The following is a 21,628-nucleotide window of genomic DNA, read 5'->3' as shown; positions in this document are numbered from 1 at the left end:
TTCATATACTCTTAGCCCATCCTAAATAAATATTAACCCAATCCATATATATATATATATATATATATATATATATATATATATATATATATATATATATATATATATATGTATGTATATATATATATATATTAGAGTCCATATTTAATTAGCTTCATTTTGATCACTAAATTAATTCTTGATCAATAATAATTAAATAATAATATGATTTCATATTAATATTTTATAACAAATAATATATTAATATATCATAAACATCTTATTCTCAAAAGTATATCCGTACAAATTGTTAGGCGAAGTGCAACCCAAATGGAGCATGCCGGGTCGGGTTAAGTTGATACGAAATATAGTTACGGACTTAGACACCTTTTCCAACAGGAATAACATCATTCACTTTCGTTTACATACATCAAATAGAAAACAAGGAACACTTTTGGGGATTCATTCATTTATACATGTATTGAAATCACACATACATACATACATACATATATATATATATATATATATATATATATATATATATATATATATATATATATATATATATAGGATCATCACATCATGTTGTGAACATATTTTTTACAGAAAATATCGTATTTTCTGGGATATACAAACGATACAAATCCTTTTAATCAAACTTTCTTATGAACTCACCAACATTATATATATATGGACCGTTTTCAAAATAACTTGTATTCTCAGGTAATCGATAAGTTGAAAAATCATCAAGTGTTATTTGGGAATCGTATTTTTGTGAAATGATAGCTTTCGAATGATTTATGTTTTAGTAATGTAATATTATACAATGTACTTGATGTGAACAATACTGGTTGTAATATGTAATGCATGGAAATGTTGTTGGATTAGTGTCAAAATCTAAAACTATAATTGGTATATACTTGACCCGACCCGGCATGGTCCATTTGGGTTGCATGTCATCGAAACATTTGGGTAGACCTTTTGTGAGAAGAAGATACTTTGTGACATATTAATATATTATAAGTTCTAATATATTAATATGAAATCTTGTTATTTAATTAGTATTGATCAAGAATTAATTTGGACTTAATTTAGTGATCAAAAGAGACTAATTAAATATATGAGAATTGATTGTGTAAATCATTCATTCTTATATATGTAGGCCTATAACCCATGATTCCTTATGATGGGTTTAACCCATATGGTGATCCATGGATACTCCATGGAGGTTAAAACCCATGGAGCATAAGGAATGGGTAAATTTATGGGTTACATGGTGTAACCCTAATGTCCACACTATATAAGGATCCCTTTAGCTTAAGTAATGGGCACTAGTGAGACATATTAGGGCTAGTCGATTTGAGCATGTGTATCTTCTTCTAATGGTTATTCCAAGTGTTCATGATGTTGTGTGAACCAATTGAGGTGTCACACATGGGGCACTAGGCTCTCAAGCTTCATGGAGTCAAGCCACATCAAAAGGTATGTATTTTATCTAGTTTCTGTTATCCTAGTACATATGATTGTATGCTAGTTAGGACAATACCTTGGAAATTGATATTTTCTTGTATAATAGAGAAAACATAGATCCAAGGTATTTAGGGTTGAATGTACACCATAGGAGTGCTAGAATGCTCAAAACGCAACATTGGTATCAGAGACTACGCTTGTTTTCACTTATACTTTATGCAAACTGCTTAAAATCGAAGTTTTTTGCTGTCTGGGCAACGGACTCGGTGAGTTCATCAGGTGACTCGACGAGTCCATGCCTAAAAAGTGTTCAAAACAATCCAACTCGCCGAGTTGGTTCATGTAGTCGACGAGTTGGACCCCAGACAACATATTTTCGAGTTTTAAGGCTGGAATTGGACTAAAATCACTACCATAAGCTGTTTTTGAACTGATAAACATGTTTTTGATGTGGTAATGATTATTCTAATCCAATTCAAAAGATAATTGTCAAAAGTTTCATGTTTTTTATTAGTTTAATGGTTTGGCTAATCACATGAAAATTGTTTGATTTGAATTGTCTTGTTCATATGAGTTTTAATCAAGATTATGAATATTGCTAGAAATGTTTAGGATAGTTGTTTTGATCCAGATTGATCTAAAAGTTATTCATAATATGTGTTTTTGTAGCCTGTCCTCAAGTTAGATGAAAAGTCTCATTTATGAACTTTATTAAAAACATAGGTTATGAACTTGAAAAGTCTTTTCTACATAAATTGTTTTATGACCTCCATAACTTGTCCTCAAGTTATGAAATTTTAAGAGTCTTATCATTTAAAACCTATATTAAAACTCATATGTTATGGCTTTCCAAAATTAACTTCTTTAAAAGTGTTATTAAAGAATAAGAGGTTACATAAAATGAAGAGTCTTCATTTTAATGAACCATAAAACTCATAAGTTATGGAGTTGTAAAGTCTTGAATAGTTTCAAAACTTGCCCTCAAGTTTTTGGAATTTGTAAAGTCTTACACACTAATACTTTAATTCGAAAATCAAACCCTTAGAATTTTAAAAGTTAAAATTCAACCCTTATACTATTATAATATTATAAGTTAATAATATATATATACATGTGTGTGTGTATATATATATATATATATATATATATACATATATATATATATATATATATATATATATATATATATAAGAGCAAGTCGTCTTACCATTAGTAGGCCTCATTCACAAAGCCGATCTACTAGGGGGTATAAGGTTACTGCCTATAAAATGGCAGTTTACTGGGTGTCCACTCTCTCCCACCACTTCCTTGACTGGTGGAGGGTCGTTAGCCGAATGGGTAGGACAAGGACTATAATTCTCCCTTCATTAAAAGTATAATGATTAATACTAAGTAACTAAACACTTATAAATTCCCAATCTTAGTTACTTAGGAAAATGTGAAATAGGTGCTAACCCATGAAATTACACTTTATACCTTACCAAGTCGTTAGTGGAGCATGTGTGGCACACTAACAAGGACTAGTAAGAGTGGCAAAGGGTAACTTGGATTTATTATAGATCGGTGGAGTGTGTGTGGTTAACCGTCACATCGATTAGGTGATAAAGTTAAAGGGTACCAAGTCATGGTTATTCACACCTTGTTTGTGATCCTCGGCATCCCAGTCACAAACTTGAGAGGGCACAATTGAGATTCAAACATGTCGTTGAAAGTTCAATGTATCTCAAAAGATCTGGGAGTTTCAAATCCAATTAAAACTTAATTATATTTCATTTTTATGGTGGAAATTGGTAAATCGTCATTTACCTACCTTCAACTATTTTATAACCTAGATTACAGCATTCCTCTTCCAGTTATAAGTAGGTTTTTCGGTCCTAGCCTTAATATTTCATATTGGGTAATATAGTAATGACTTTAAATCAACTAAACTTGAATTTCTCCCATAATAAATGTCTATTTTAGACAACTATGGTCTTCCTAAATCTTTAGGAAAAGCTTTCCTAAATGAAGATGATATCCCACATGACAATCAAGGTAAAAGATCAATCCCTTTATTTAGCATTAATGGGACTAAAATCATACTTCACTTCCTCCACCTCCTCCTATTATTCTCCCTATCCTACAAGTTCAAAGACTTGATAAGTTCTAAGTCACTCAATCCCTATTGGCAAGCTAAGTCTGCATGTGCTTGCATCTTGGAGATTAAGTCACATATTAGCAAGTTAGGAGAGTCGGGTGTTGAAGTCTCGAGGTAGCTGGCTGTTGACTTGGTTCTTCAGTCACTCCCTGATGACAAATCACGACATGACCCTTAGTGATCTTATTTATTTGCTTGATGATGCTAAAGAAGCAATGATTTGGGGCATTGGTAAAGCAAATTTGATTGGAAGATCTACATCCCAAACTTCCATGTACATTAACAATGGTAACATTAGAAGTCCATAAAATCTATTTCTTCCCAATTGAAAGGGATCGCCATGGTCAAGTCATTTTACCAATGGTAAAGAGAAAGGCTAAGTCTGAGATAGTCTTGTGTTCCATTTCGAAAGAGTCCATATGTTTCTTTTGCCAAAATAAGGGGCATTGGTTGCGAAGCTGCCAGATTTACCTAAAAGATCTAGTAAAGTCAAAAAGTTTGACTTTGCATCAGGTAAAAGTCCATTATCTAACTCTATTAAGTTCCTATTTGGAGATTCTTAATACATGATGTAATGTAATTACATTTTGATATTTTGGAAGAATCAAAGGAAGCTTAAGTAATAATTGTGCTAATTCTGATCGTGAAGATGGATTTCGATCGCATCAGAATTTTGTGTTGCTTGAGAGTTATGATAGATATTGCTTAGGAATAGATAACAACAAATGGTTTTCATTTGTATTTGCATTGTAAGGATAAGATTTTTCCGCAAGTTTTAAAATAAAAGAAAAGGTTTTGATTTATTTATTTTAAGTATCCTTACAATGGCTTTTATGAAAAATTGTTGTTTATATGTTTCCATTGATAGCAATATTGGAAAAATGGATTTGATTATTTCATTTGTGTTAGTGTTATAATTTACCAAATAAGGAAAAATTCTCATCATCCGAGTTTCAGTTGGATAGAAACTTGGAATCATGCAAGTTGTATTGTGTGATGAATGAGAATTTTCATCTTTGGGAAATTAAGACTAAGTCCTTGTTCACATTTATATGTGACTCAAGTGAAGGACTAAGGGATCAAGTACACATTCTTGTGTACCATTCAAATTCCACCACAAAAGATCGATAAGACTATTCGTCATGATTTACTAAAGTTTAGTAAATATGGTTATGCTTACAAGTTTAAGTGTAATTCTGAAACATTGGAAAAGTTTCAATGTATGGCAGGACGGATAAGAAGAATCAAATTAGGCAGAAAGATAAAAATTTCTCCGATCTGAAGAGATGGGAGAGTACTTGAGTATCTTGTTTTATGATTATCTTAGTGATTGTTGAAATGGTTAAATCAAAAGAAAATCATACTTCGTTCCAAAATCAAGTCTTAAATTCATACTTCAAGATTGATCCTTGAGTGACATAATCTTTAGAAAGTTTAAAACACTTGTCAAATGTAGAGTAAAATGTTTTCTACTCTTGTACATTTGAAATTGGTAAGTAGCGATGTTTTGGATAAAACAAAGACCAACTGAGACCAATTGTATGAAGTGTTTAACTTGATAAGAATCCACACTAACTCTTGAATATTGGTGTTGTCAAGGAATCGTTCTTGACAATAGAATCTTATATATCAAGAGGACAGTGGGAGTCTTAGAGATGTTGGAAAAGTTTCAAGAACTATTCAAGAGTTTTGTTAATCACTAGCCCATGACATGAGGTCTGTAACCTATCGTGTTAACATATTCTTATTTCTGTGTCTATTCTAGTAAAGGTTGACTATGATTGTGAGTTCTATGAGTTCTCAATTGTTTTCATAACAACCCAGAAGCAATGGTGGGCATTGTGCTACCAGGTGGCAAGAAATTAAGATTGAACAAGTTCAGTCCATATGAGTTTGGATTTGTCACTAACCTTGTATTGTGATTATGGTTATGATAAATTCACATGGATAGGAATACTTACACCATAAAATCTAAGTGTCATAAGGTTTCTCTCTGATTCATGAAAATGATGGTGAGGAAACGCTTTCACTAAGTAGATTTAAGTAGATAGCAATTGTGAGAATGACAAAAGGTCTAAACATTATGATTACGGCATCCCTCTTCATAATTTTTTAGACACACATTTGAGCTATCTACAAAAAGGTGTATTATTTTGATAAAGTCTTATCAAAGCAATCTCGTAACAGAAATCTGAACTTTGGAAAGAAAGTCAATAAAGTATTGATTTCTAGAAGTTCAGTTGATTTCTGAGTACATGTCAAAGCTAGTGGGAGCATAAGTGTTATGCCAGTAAGATAATAATCATTGTGCTAGTGGGAGCATGATCATTATGCTAAGTTTTGCAAGTTAGCAATGCTAATTATAGAAAACAAAAGTTTCAGTTTGCTTTGAAAAGGTTGTTTTTCTATAATTAAGGGAGAGGATTTTATACTTCTGAACAATTCTACTAGCTTAGATTAAGATTTTAATCAACTTTGGTCAAGAATATATATGAATGTTATGTTGGAATGGTTCAACATAAGAAATTCTATATATGTTGCATTCTCAAAATTCGTTTTTGATTACGACATCTCTCTTCATAGTTCGAATTATGAGAACATGGCAAACAAAAAAAATTTACAACATGAATCGTATCCCATATGCTTCGCGTATAGGATTGATTACATGTGCTATAATATTTATCCATTCTAAATTTCTCTAATGCCTGGGGCATTAAGAAGGAAAAGGGATTAGAACTGGATATGACTAAAATGATTAAGCAATTGTCAAGGACAAATTTGAGGTTTACCAAAGATTGGTTACTCATGGACAATTGGAAGTATAGATTAAGGACCATATTGACATATTTTGAAAAGAGGCAACTCTTATTCAGAAGTGATGGTCAAAATGGTAATATGCAATTGTTTCCATAGGTGGAAGTTATTCTTTGAAGATTAGAAAAACCTAATGCATAGAAGGATGTTCAAAGGAATGTACTTTGAATTTGAGACTTCATTTCATTGGAATTCTTCTCCATTGGAATGCTTTGTAATGTCTGTTGCCAAGTCTTGGTGACTTGTGTGCATATTCATTACAAGAGGATCATTCCATATAAGTTTAGAATCTATCAGATTATAGTAAATGGCAAGAGTTTGGTATTCTTACATTTACAATAAGGATTTGGGATTGTGAAATGAGAGTCATTGAAATTATGTTCAAATTGGTCTATTTCACAAAGTAAAGACAAACATAGTGTGCATACTTTGAGTATGGCATAGCTATTGTTTAGAAAACATAGTGTACATCCTTGGAGCATGGGACAACTAGGGTTTTAATTCAAGTATAAAGTTGATTAGTCGAAACATAAATAATGAGTAATCAATATGGTGCTTAGATAAAAGTTGTTTTTTTTATCTACACTCAAAGTGTTGGGGCCATATAGGATTAGTATTATTCTTGTGTTTCACTTTTCATGTTTTGACTTCCAGAATAACTAGGTCATTCTTCCAGAAAAACTAAGTTATTCAAACCATCAACAGTCGATAATACGTTGGAAGTAGGTATTAAGGCAAGACTGTCATAAATTAGGCTTGTAGATGTCTAAAGAGTTTAGACATAGCAAAAGTTTGCTACAACATTCATGAGTGCTCATAATTTCTGAGTACTGGATTCAACCCACGCTCATTTGAATCACTTCATGGATTTTATCATGAGTGAATCATGAGACGGTAATATCTTATATTCTTCAAACCTAGAGATATGAGTTGTTGACTATGAGTTGGTTATACATTGATTGTACGAAAACGCATTGGTAACTCGATGTTATAAAACGGCTTTTGTGTATAATTCAACAAATAGTTAATACAAGCATATTATTCTAAGTTTATCCATTTCTTTTACCCTTAAAGGATAAAAGCAATATCTGTGGGGCCCTCGGTGATTTAGTGATGACAAAACGTAAGTGCTCGGCCGGGCCTGAACTGATTTGATTTGTTCAATTAGTCAGTCGTCATAAATCGGAAATCGGGAAACAACAGATGGACAGAGAGAATGATTATAATCCATGTCTCAGTCCATATGATATCTAGAATGGAGGAATATATGATCACTTATCTAATGGACGCGTCAGTGATTTGTTTAGAGTTCAACAGCGGCTTTTGAGAGCTACTATTGCTAGTCGGGTTATGAAGTAATACTTGCAATAATAGTTTTAGACTTATCCAAGTGGGAGACTGTTAGATTAGTGTCTAAGTCCATAACTATAATTGGTATATACTTGACCCGACCCGGTATGGTCCATTTGGGTTGCATGGCATCAGAACATTTGGGTAGACCTTTTGTGAGAAGAAGATACTTTGTGACATATTAATATATTATAAGTTCTAATATATTAATATGAAAACATGTTATTTAATTAGTATTGATCAAGAATTAATTTGGACTAAATTTAGTGATCAAAAGAGACTAATTAAATATATAGGGATTGATTGTGTAAATCATTCATTCTTATATATGTGGGCCTCTAACGCATGATTCCTTATGATGGGTTTAACCTATGTGGTGACCCATGGATACTCCATGGAGGTTAAAACCCATGGAGCATAAGGAATGGGTAAAGTCATGGGTTACATGGTGTAACCCTAATGTGCACACTATATAAGGATCCCTTTAGCTCAAGAAATAGGCACTAGTGAGACATATGAGGGCTAGCCGATTTGAGCATGTGTATCTTCTTCTCATGGTTATTCCAAGTGTTCATGATATTGTGTGAAGCATTTGAGGTGTCACACTTGGGGCACTAGGCTCTCAAGCTTCATGGAGTCAAGCCACATCAAAAGGTATGTATTTTATCTAGTTTTTGTTATCCTAGTACATATGATTGTATGCTAGTTAGGACAATACCTTGGAAATTGATATTTACATGTATAATAGAGAAAACGTAGATCCAAGGTATTTAGGGTTGTATGTACACCATAGGAGTGTTGGAATGCTCAAAACCCAACAAATGTTTATGTTGTGCTTCATTTATAATCATTGTAATGATATTCAATTGATAGTCACACGAGCCCTCGGACGTTTCTGCCGTCTGGTTCAAGGGTGTGACACTCTTAAATCATCTTTCTTGTTGTTGCCAACAAAGTACATAGAACTTGTTGAAATGCATGACGTTGTTCGTGATGTTACTACAAACTATGACCTCAATGAAATTTCTATACTTGGGGAGCTAAAAGACATTGAGATTTCAATGCTTGGATTTACTGGAATTGAACGGATTCCTGAAGAGATTGGTCAATTCACAAGTTTAAGGATGTTGAGCCTAGAGTGTTGTGAGGATCTATCATGTATAACACTTGGTGTCATATCAAGGCTCGCTTATTTGGAAGAGTTGTACATTTTGAACTATGCTGGAGATAATTATGAACTTAGACTTGTAGAACTAAGTAAGTTCGAGTCGTTTAGAACTCTGCATTTTTTTGTGTATAACCCTGGTTTTTTCTCCGAGGGTACTTCCAAATTGGAAACATTAGCAGGGTTTTATATTAAAGTTGGTGATAGATCACAATATGCTTTTTCAATATAGAAGTCTCATATACGACACCTACTATATATTGCTCGCGTTGGGTACTTATTGTAAGATTCAAATTTAGTTGTAAGGTGTTGAAGGTCATAGTGTAGACTTCGATAGCATGTAACCAATTTACAAAGGCATTTATGTTTCGAATTTGTATGTTGAATCCTTTGTATTTTTTGTGTGCTTTCTGTTTTCCTATAAATAGGGAACGATACTTAGAGTTAGATAGAACTTTCGCCTCTCTTATGTCTATAACACTCTTTGTATTGAGAGCATAATATGAGTTAAAGCAAGATTATATTTACTCTCAGTGTTCTTAATTCTGTTTTACTCTGATCTCGTTTCATTACTTGATTAAATAACTTCTACAACTGGTATCAGAGCAGGAATCATACTGCAATGATTTGATTTTCATCTCATATCAAACATATTTTTAGTCTCATTTAGGATCCAAAAGTTTATGCTCTTTTGATAATGAAAGTCATCTTTGATTCGCAATTGTGACTTGTTTCTGCAACAAGTTTGTTTAATCAAGTGTTCTGTTTGCTTTTTCTGACCAATTCAATCATTAATTCACAAATTTTTGAAGTTTTTCTGAAATTTCATCCGTACATCAATGGCGAATTTCAATATGAACACGATGACGTCTTTTTCTCATTTGCTAGGATCTTCAACAAAGATTCATATGCTTATTCCAGAGTATTATGATTAGTGGGCTGATCGCATGAAAGACTACTTGAATGGGCTAGATGAAGAGCTTTGGGATTGTATTACTAGAAATTTTCTGCCTCCATTGAATGTTGGAAATATTGGTTTATCTACTTCTACTCGAAGTTTCACGGATCAATCACAAGGCTAAAGAAGAATGAGAAGAGATGTATGAGAGAGCTTCGTGGCGTTCTTCCTCCTATTGTTTATAACTACGTTCGTAGTTGTAAATCTGCAAAAAAGACCTGGAATACTCTTAAGGAGAAGTTTCAAGCAAGTGAAAAGACGAAAATCAATTATGTGAAGCATTGTTTGGTGGAATTAAAAGAGTTTAAACAAAAGGAAGGTGAATCTATCGAACTCTACTATGATCGATTGAATGAACTCATCTACAAATGCAATCGCAGTGGAATAATCAGGTCAACCATGGAGTTTAATCTCACTTTTGTTATAGAACTACAAAAATAATGGCGGAATGTTAGTCTAATGGTGAAGACTCAATAGAGCTTCAATACTTCAACTCTGAATGATCTTTGCAATTTGCTGAAAACTCATGAGTCAGAAGTTATTGAGATGGAAGAAGAATCAAATATAAGCTTGGGAGGACCACTTGCTTTAGTCTCAAAAGTATCTGAGAAAGAAGCAACTGAAAAAGAGAGTTCTGATGATGAAGGTATGATTGTTAATTTAGATGACGAAGCCATTGTTTTTTACTCTAACAATAGAGTAAAGAAATTTTACAAAAAGACTTTTGGTTTGAAAGTGAGGACTGGTGAATCAAAAGTAAGTTTTTTTGGATAAGTGAATGAGGAAAAGAAGGTTGAGAAGAAAGAATCAAAGCCAGAAGATTCGAAAGTTGAGAAGAAACTCAAAGGTGACTCAGGCATCGATTGTCACTATTTTCATGGGGTAAATCACATGGCAAGTGATTGTATGCTTTGTAAGAAAGATGAGAAAAAGAATAAGATAAAAGATGAAGCATATTATGTCGAACGATTGGAAGAGGTGCAAGCAAAAGCGAAGGGAATTTCGTTAGTCGCAAGAGGAGAATATGAAGATGCATGCACGTATCAAATTTGGTCCTCAAGCTCAGAAAATGAAGAAATATGTAATTCTACGCATGGAGCCATGTATGCAAAGTCTGAAGAGGAAGATGAAGAAAATGTGTCTGGTCGTTGTTTTGTTTCGAAAAGTGTAGACAAATCACCAATAACCACAAAGGAACGTTCTTTACTTCAATCTTTCAATATTCCTGTGAATGCTTATGATTTTGAGTTAACTGCCTTTGATGATACTATTGCTTATTTTTATAATGTGGTTATATCTGCTAGCAATGAGGCTAAGAATCTAGTACTCGGTTACTAGAGACACAAAAGCAGTTGGATTCAAAGAAGATGAGGACAAAATATCTAGAATTACAAATAACAAATCTCTTGTGTGATAGAGATAATTTTAATAATGATGTTAGGGTGTTACTTGCTCAGAGAAACATTTATTGTAACCCTGCTAAGAAATTGTATGTGAAGTTAACTATTTTACATCATTCCTCTGACATAAGCAAAGAAAAACATAGGAAGTTACTACCATTCTTAACTTTCGAAAGAGAAAAGATTTATTGCATATCCTATGATTGTGAAATGACAATAACATAATTTGATATAGTCCTTGACAATAGATTTGCTTATGGAATTGTCAAAATAGATGAAAATTTGAATGTTGAATTAGTTGACATTGTGAATGCCACCTTAACCAAGAATGAACAAATAAATATTTTGAAAAGAACTGAGAATTCGAAATTTGCTGATATCAAAGATAATTCTGATAATACTAGCGAAATTAGTGAAATAGAGGAAGAGGAAAGAATCGATTGTTCTCAGTTGTCTGTCATTAATGTCACATATTTGAATAAAGGCAAAGAAAACAATAATGATTCAAAGGTTAAGATTGACACTAACAATCCCTCAACTTCAAAAGTTTGTGATTTCGATCATGTGAGTGTCAGAGATATTCAAACAAATAGTAGTGATGATGAGGAAAGTGATGAAGATGACGCTTCGAAAATGTCAACCAATACTGATGATGTTTCGAAGGAAAAAGAATTTCCAAGAGTTGCCATTCATCAAGTGTATGGTGAAACAGAAAAAATCAACAAAGTGATGAAAGAAAAAGGTGCTCATTATCTCGAAACAAATTCGGTTTTGTATCCAAATTTCAAGTGCACAGATAATGTCATTTTGCCAAATCAAGTGTTTGTTACTGCTGGGAACGTTGATAACATCAAACCTGAATTTAATAAACTGGTAGAAGAAGATAACAAGAAAACATCAAATGAAGGTTTTTTCTCAAATCAAAGTACAGTAAAAAATAATCTAACAAAGATTTCATATACTTTTTCAAAGACAAAAACGACAACGAACATGGGTTGAAAAATCAACAATTTCGAAAGAAGTTCAAGTTCAAGATGAAGTTGTGTCACAAAATGTTAAAATAAATTCAAAAGAATTTAAAGATCAAATTGACAAATTTTCGAAAGATAATGGAATTTCAAAGAGACACGCACGAAAGAAAGTCTTTTGGCAAATTGTTGAGTCTCGAAAGAAACAAAATGATTTGAAAAAGAAAAAGACTGAAAAGAAAATATGTAGAAACGTTAAGACAATGTCTCCATCAAGTTCAGTTAATAAGAAAAATCTCACTCTACCTAAAAATCATTTGTCTCAATCTACTTCACAAAAAGTTTTTTCAAAAACCACAATTCAAGAAACAAAGTCTTTTTCACAAAATAAAACAAAGTATTTCAATGATGATTTTTCGAAATCAAATCGATTTCAGAATAACTCACCATTTTTTCAATATCGAAATCATACACAAAAACGTTTTGAGTCAAAGGTTGAAAAGAAATCTTTTGAGTCAAAGGTTGAAAATAAACGTTTTAAGTCAAATGTTGAAAATAAACATTTTGAGTCAAAGGTTGAAAATAAACGTTTTGAGTCAAAGATTGAAAATAAAGGAAATGTCAAACTCAAACCTCAAAAACCAAATTTTCCCAATCATCCTGCGAAACAAGCTTTGAAAGTTTCGTATACCAAGGGCAAATCAAATGTGAAAAACATAGATCATTGGCTTGAAGAAAAGGGAAATCTTATCAATTAGAAAAAATTTCTTAATAACAAATCAAAGATGCCTATGAAAAATATTTGAACGAAATGTCGAATGCCAGTTCATCATCGAAAGACTCGACATTTTCAGTAGAGGCATGGTGTCCATTTTCGAAAGTAAAAGCAACAGAAAAACAAACTGAGAAGAAAAATACAAAAGTTAGTGAAAATTCTAAACCTTCGAAAGATTATGTTTGTATGACTTTACCCAATGAAGTTGAGTTAATTGATAGTCTTAAATATAAAGTTTGTAATTGGGTTTTAGGTTCTTCGTTTCATTATGTTTTTTAAAATAATCACCAAGGACCCAAACAACCTTGGGTACCTACATTTTTCCACTGATTGCAGGTTTTGTGTGACGAGCAATATGATGAGAAATGGTATATCGATAGTGATTGTTCTCGTCACATGACTAGTAGGAAGGAGAATTTACGTGACTATCGAAGTTTGGAAAATGTTGGAGTCATGAATTTTGGTAACAATCATAAGTGTCAAGTCAAAGGATGTGGTAAAGTGACAAATGGGAAATTCACTATTAATCGCGTTGCTTATGTAGAAGGTCTTCAACATAACTTGATTAGTGTTTCACAACTTGTTCTGGGCACTAGTAATCAAGTCGTGCTTAGCGAAGAAGGAAGCATTATTTCAAATGTCAATACAAACGAAGTTTTGCTCAAATCCAAACGAAAAGGAGATATGTTCACTCTTGACATAAAACCAATTATTGGTGTTCCCTCTGTATGCTTACTGTCAAAAGCTTCATCAGATGTTAGCTGGCTTTGCCATAGAAGACTTTCTCATTTGAACTTTCAAAATCTTAACAAATTAGTGGCAAATGATATTGTTCAAGGCTTACCGGTCTTAAAATTTGATAATGATACTTTGTGTGCAACTTGCGAACAAAGGAAACAACATCGTCAAGGACATCCACTTTTCATCAATTCGGAAATTGTTGAACTGTTGGAACTTCTTCATATTGACCTTTGTGAACCATCGATTGTTGAAACTCTCAACAAGAAACGATACATTTTGGTTATTGTTGATGATTTTTCTCGATTTACTCGGCTTTATTTTCTCATGTTAGAATCTGAAGTAGCTCAAAAAATGATCGATTTCATCAAACATATAGAGACAAGTTTGAAGAAGAAGGTTCGAAAGATTAAAAGTGATAACGACTCTGAATTTAAGAACAATGTTCTTGATTCTTTCTTAACAGATAAAGGGAATTCCAATAATTTTTCTTCACCATATACACCTCAATAGAATGGTGTAGTTGAAAGGATAAAACGTTCACTTTGCGAAGCATCAAGAACGATGCTCACATATGCGAATCTTCCTCAATATCTTTGGCCTGAAGTAGTTTCAACTGCATGTTTTATGCAAAATCGATCTTTCATTCATTGTCGATTCAACATTACCCCTTATAAAATAATATATAACCGAAAACTTAATGTCAAATTCTTCCATTTTTTGGTTGTAGGTGCTATATCATGAATGTCAAAGATAATCTTTTGAAATTTCAGTCAAAAGCTGATGTAGGAATTTTCTTGGGTATTCTGAAAATTTGATGGCATAGCGGGTGTTGAATAAATGAAATCGGAAAATTGAAGAAACATTTAATCTTACTTTCGATGATTTTTACATTAAAAAAATTGAAAATTGTTTTGAAAAAAAAACAATAATTAATGAATCAAAAGATGAATCTAAAAGTTTTAATTCATTTGATTTTGATTATGATTTAATAGTTCATGTTCCAGATAGGGCTGTTGATGCTGAGGATAATCGACTTCCTAAATCATTAAAGCATTCTGACTTTTCGACACTAACTTAGGATGATGCTTATTTAAACTCGAAATCCCATTCTCCTGGAAATAGTGAAAGTATGCCAAATGCACAAGTGGAAGGGGAGCACTTGGATTTGAATTCTCATGTTAAGGGGGAGCATCTTTTCGAGGGGGGGAATAGGAGAATGGATGATAATGTTGAGGGGGAGCATCTTGAAAATGAATTTGTTGTTGAGGGGGAGCATAATGAACCACATATGTCGAATTATAATCAAAATGAAACTTTTCATGATTTAAATGGTAACATTTCTGTTGCAGGTTCAGAGAATTATGAAATGTTCGAAGATGCACCATTGGATTTTGATCTATGATATCCACCATTGGAAAAATGGACAAGAAATCATCCAAAGGAACAAGTTCTTGGTGATCCTCAAGATGGAATTCTTACAAGAGCTCAACTTCGTGCTAAAAATGAGGTACTCAATACTCATCAAGAATTATGCATGTTCAATGTCTTTATTTTGAACATTGAACCAAAAACAATCAAGATTGCTATGGAAGATCCTGATTGGATTGCTCTATGCAATCTGAGTTGGCTGAATTTGAAAGAAATAAAGCTTGGCGTTTAGTTCCAAAACCTGATGATGTATCTATAATTAGATTAAAATGGATTTTCAAAAATAAAATTGATAAAGAAAGCAATATTATTCAAAATAAGGCTAGGCTTGTAGTTAAAGGTTATTCACAACAAGAAGGTATTGACTATGAAGAAACCATTGCCCCTGTCAGAAGACTCGAGGTTATTCGAATATTTTTAGCCTATGCAGCACACAAGGATTTTGATGTTTATCAAATGGATGTGAAGTGTGCTTTTCTCAATGGTGTTTTGGAAGAAACAGTATATGTTGAACAACCACCAAGTTTTATCAATACTCAATATCGTAATCATTGTTTGTCTTAGATAAAGTTGTTTATAGGTTAAAACAAGCACCAAGAGCCTGGTATGCAACTCTTACCAATTCTTAAAGCAATCGAAATTTAAACAATGATCGGTTGATCCCACACTTTTTCAAAAGAAGGTAGGGAATCATATTATGGTTGTTCAAATTTATGTCGATGACATTATTTTTGGCTCCACTGACTCTGTTTTGTCAAGAGAATTTGAAAATCTGATGAAAAGCCAATTTGAGATGAGTATGATGGAAAAGATAAAAAACTTTCTGGGATTGAATATTCGTCAAAACAGAGAAGGTATTTTTATTAATCAAGAAAAATACACAAAGAATCTGCTTGGAAATTTTGGGATGACGAATAGCACAAAGTTACGAGTACCAATGGCGTTTGGAACAAGGCTCACTTCTTCGTTAGATAAACCTCCTGTTGATCTTACTTTGTACAAAAGCATGATAGGTCCGTTACTTTACCTTACAACAATTCGACCAGATATTATGTTTTTTGTTTGTAATTGTGCCAGATATCAATCAAATCCTAGAGAACCACACTTAACAGCAGTGAAAAATATTTTTTGATATCTCAAAGGAACAATTTCATTAGGATTGTGGTATCCTTCGAAAACTGGCTTTTTCATACAAGCATTTTCTGGTGTTGATTTGGGAGGTTGTAGTCTTGATAGAAAAAGCACAAGTGGCAGATGTCAACTCTTAGATAGGAAACTTGTAAGCTAGCAATCGAAAAAGCAAACATGTGTAGCAATTTCGACTGTTGAAGCTGAATATGTGGCTCTTGCTGCTTTCACTTATCAAATGTTCGAAGCCCACGACATTGGTTTCCCAACAAGATCCAATGTTCATTTTATTTTAAAGAATATGATTTCCGTGTGAGTATTTTTTCTTTACCTTAGTTATTTTATAAATTTTTCCAAAGCCTACTTGTTACTAACTACACTGGTGAAACAAGTAATTTCAGTTACAATTAATCACACTTATGTTTAGTGCTGATATGTAACGAAATTTTATAACCTCCTTAGTAGCCTTACAAAAAGATGCCCTTCGATACTTATTTACAAGTATTCGATTGTACTTCATGTGGAAACCACATAAGCTGTTAGTCATCTCTCTTGATGAATAACGAAGTAATCTTTGCCAGGGATTTATCTGCTTTAATGTCGAAATTATATTTTCGCCATCACATAACCAAAATTTTCTTAGCTTGCTTCTTATCTTTTTCTTTGGAACACATTGCACTCATAAAATCCTTGAGGTTCTGAGTAATACCAACTCAGGCTGAAGATTTCGGAAGTCTGGCACATGACTTCGCTTTCAATCCCAAAAGCGATAGAGCCCAACCTCCATTCCGAAGGTTTTGGTCCTTACCCACTGGGTACTCATGAAGAGACTTTTGATGTGATGTTTGGTACCTGTACGAGTTTCTAGGATAAAGTACTCATCACCTTATCTGAAATGGATTCCTTTACTACTAGTGGCGTGATTTTCAGGGGCTAACGTGGCATGTTCATTAATACAACCGTTTGAGATTGAAATTGGGGACACATATATAAGGGAAATTTGGGGTTCATTCCAATTTTTACGCTTTCATAAATACTCTTAGATGATATGTGCCCTATTTTTCTTCTGTTCTTCAAGCTCTTAAAAAAAACCCTAACCATGGCTGCTAATCAATCTATCACTACTGAAGAAGTTTCATCACAACCGATTATGAAGATACAGTCGACCAATTATCAAGTTTGTGGAGATGTTTCTGTCTATCTGGAGGAACTCGAAATGTTGGTTGTAGCTCTGGAACATTACGTTCAGTCCACTGCTATGTTCAGTTCTTTTGAAGTTCCGATGTCTTGGCTCTCACTTGCTGGTTCCACTGCCACATACAGCTAGACAATGCAAAATGTTACATTCGATTTAGTAAATGACAAGAACTTCCGACTATCAAAGAAGCTGTTTGCCCAAATTCTTGAAATCCCTAATTCTCCACCATTCTACAGGAGGAACATCATATGAATATATAAAACAAATTAATAGAAATATAAAGAAACACATATTAGCCATGAAGTTCGGAGCCACCCTGGCCTCCTCTACAGTCAAGTGAAAAGCTCTCCTATGGGCCTCCAGGGCCTCGGCCTTCCCCTGGCAACCATCGCTAATACGTAGCATCGCATGAGGAAGAGCCTGTATCGTCCTCAATGCAAGTGATGGACACTGGACCTTCATATGGCCCGTCTGATTATAGTTAAAGAAAACCCAAAATCCCTTCGGATAATCCCGCGTTATGTTCCCCACTTTTCCAAACAAGTAGCAATCCGTTCTTGACTAACAGGGACCCTCATTACCCTTGCGCACATGATCCAAGTGAGGCCCCTCTGACTTCCATCCCTAAAATCTATAGGTTCGAACCACTTAGTTACTGGCTGCGGGTGTATTGTCGTCCTATCTCTCCTCTATGTCTCCACCTCAACCTCTCTCACCTGGGTCTCCAGCTCAATCTCCCTGCTCCTTGCATTGGTCAGCAACTCAGCCAATGTCCAATACAGGGTGTTCACCATGAACTCATGAATATCCTTCATCAGGATGATCAAATACTGGATCATGTGTGCCTATTCCAAGGATTCGTACTCACGGAAAAACAGAGCCCTCTCATGAAACATGTTGGTGATCTCGGTCAACATCTCGATCGTTTTTCTGAGTGATGGGAACTCCTAGGCCAACCGATCCATCTCCACCGAAGGCATAAACTCAGCGCGAAACATCTCAGTAAATTGATCCCATGTCATAGCGGACTGCTCCACTGGAGAATAATTTACCATCACAAATTTGCACCAAGCCATACCTCCCAGTCGAAGGAGATTCAACGCGAAACGAACATTGAATTTCTTCGTACATGAACAAGTTTAGAAGCATCCCTCAGCATCAGAGACCCGTCTCTTAGAAGGAAATTGGGTCCTTGATCCTATACAGCTCAGGATGCTTCGTGTTGTTAAACTCCCAATACAAAATCGAATAACCTCATGTAGTTTGGCAGCAAGAAGTATGGTTGTCATTGTGGCAACAGTAGCCTCAGTGATGACAATATAACGCTCGTAAAACAAATCAATCATAACAACCTCGATAGACCCAAACATCTCTGGAATAGTCTCCCTGATTGTCGTGGCCACCTCAACGGTAATGATCCTATGGATTCCATCATTACTGGTACCCAACTTCTCTGGGTCATTGGAGCCTGAACCTCGGGTAAGTTCCATGATGAAATATACAAGAAAATGATAAAAACTAGGCTAAAGCGCACACAAACACTATATACACTTTTGGAAGTACCTTAGCGCCCAAAGACTACTTCATAAATTGTTTATGGATATTGTACTTTTAGTAGTATGAGCCCAATAATACCTTCCACACCTGTCCGTATTTGACTCAGGTTGTCCTCCCAAGACCCTAAGTTACAAGAACATTATTCCTATGGTATATTTACAAGAATACACTTATAGGTTCTCTCGAACCACAACTAAACACTTAGGTACTCATCCTAGGCTACCCCTCGACCACAATTTTGCATCGTAAAAATCTCCACTATTCTCGCTAATTGCTTCGCATACACCAATTGTACAAAATTCAAAACTTGATAAACAGTTGACTAAATGATTCTACCTCAAGTCCACAGCCAAAAAAAGGAGAAGTAAGGCTAAGGAAGGCATCTAAGGCTATAAAATCCTAACTATGTACAATTATGAAACATACACGAAGCAATTAACAAGAATAGGTTAAATCCCATAAAATCAGCCTCCTAAGCTAAAGGCATCACAAATCAGGAAACCCTATCGCGTATTTCTTGAGGGATCCTTAGCCTATCAACTAGCATGCAGTTCTATCAGCCCATAAAATAATAGCTCAACACAACATATAAAACAAGTAGAGATATTTTGCGAAATCATAGCTCAAGCTCCGACCAATTGTACACAATGCTACCCTGTCCTTCTCTTTTGAACTTTGTTTCTTTTGAAATGTATTTTTTGAAACTCTCAGATACTTATTCTGAGTCTGGAACCCTACGAGTGTTCATCTAAATCCCTCAAACCAGGGCTCAGATACCAGACTGTAATGTCCTTTTTTCAAACAATATATTTTTTTTTCATTTTTAATAATATTGTTCATAAAACCCACATCAAGAAAACATAAGTTTCAAATACAATCATCCCAAAATATCAGAGTATAAAAATATATTGAAACACCTTCACTTTCCCATGATCATACAGTCATCAAGAAACCATAAGTGTCAAAATATACAGTCATCAAGAAAACTGCAGGCGAATGTGTACAATCAAGACTTCACTTTCCCATGATCATCTGAACTACCTGATACACATTTAATAAAAAATTATAAGCATGAGGCTTAGTGATTTCCCCAAAATATCACGTACAATAGAACATAAAATAAACAACTATGGGTTTTCAACAACCCTAGGGATTATCATTAAGCTCATTGGGCTAATAGGATGCTCGGTGGGTTACCAGCAACCCTGGAGACTATCAGCAACCTCAATAGGTTAACAACACGCCTAATGGGTTATCAGCAACCATGGAAATTATCAACAACCTCGGTGGGACAACAACATGCTCGGGAGTTATCGGCAACTCCACATAGCACATAAAAACAAATATCAAGTAACACACAACTTGCACACATAATATGACATATGCAATACAATGACAAGACTCACCTCTCATAAAGACCGATAAACCTCGCACCCGAACTATCGGTATTAGACTCCTCCTACTAATCATGACGAAAAATTATCCTAATTAACAATTAAGGTAAATATCCCAACTCAGCAAGTCCAAATACCAAGACTAATCCTCATTTGGGCAAAAGATCATTTTGCCCTTCGAAGTCCTCAACCCCTAACAGTTGACCAAAAGTGAAACGGCTCAAAAAGTCAATTATCAACCTTCTTTTGACCTACATGTGACGTACGCCTGGCTCTATGCAGGGCATATAGCCTTAACCTGAAAATTGGGTGAAACAAGGCTATGTTGGGTGTAGCCCATATTACGACTCGTGTGTACAACATCTTTTGTCAATCATCAAATTAAGCTCTTAATACATTAGGACCTTTCCCCCAAAGCTCAAATCTGACCATAATAAACATTCTAAATTATAAAGTCTCCAAGTTTAATCCTTTGCAAAGAGAGCCCAAATCCAAATCCCTAACTATTTAATCATTCTTATGTTCCGTATCTCATGCCTGGATGGAAGGAATGGGCCTTGATTGCATTTTTATGACATAATACATTCCAAAACATCTAGAAATGCTACTCACAAGTCGTGGAGTAGTTCTTACCCAAAAAGACCAAGAGTATGGAACAAAAAGAGCACCTCGCATAGAGCACTAAGTCCCTAAATGCGTTCAATCACCTATACTAAGCGTAAGAGGATATCTATGCCCAACATAGGTTATCCAAAGCCAACCTTAATCAAAATTAAATCAAATAAATATACCATCGGGACATGGGTGTTACGAAAAACAACTTGAGGCGTTCCTTAATCTCGGATTCCTTCAAACTACATCTCATCGGACAAAACAATAGTTAGATCGGATTAGAGAATTTCGGATTGCCAAGGGATCACTTGTTTTGAACTAACAAATTACTAATTATATACAAAAATTGTTGTTTTAACTCATGCCTTATAATTGATGTCACCAAGTCACACTTAACGTTATTTAAAACTTTGAAATTATTGTCATAAATAAGGTGCCCCGGAATCAATAGGCCCCACCACCGCTCTAGGATAAAAAGAAAAACATGGATAGATAGTGGACGTCTGCTTTGCTTAATCTGGTTTGGTTGAGAAGTAAAGTAGGACAGAGTT

This window comes from Lactuca sativa, chromosome 2, assembly GCF_002870075.4.
Source record: "Lactuca sativa cultivar Salinas chromosome 2, Lsat_Salinas_v11, whole genome shotgun sequence".
NCBI classification, from domain to species: domain Eukaryota; kingdom Viridiplantae; phylum Streptophyta; class Magnoliopsida; order Asterales; family Asteraceae; genus Lactuca; species Lactuca sativa.
Note: the sequence above shows the minus strand (reverse complement) of the source record.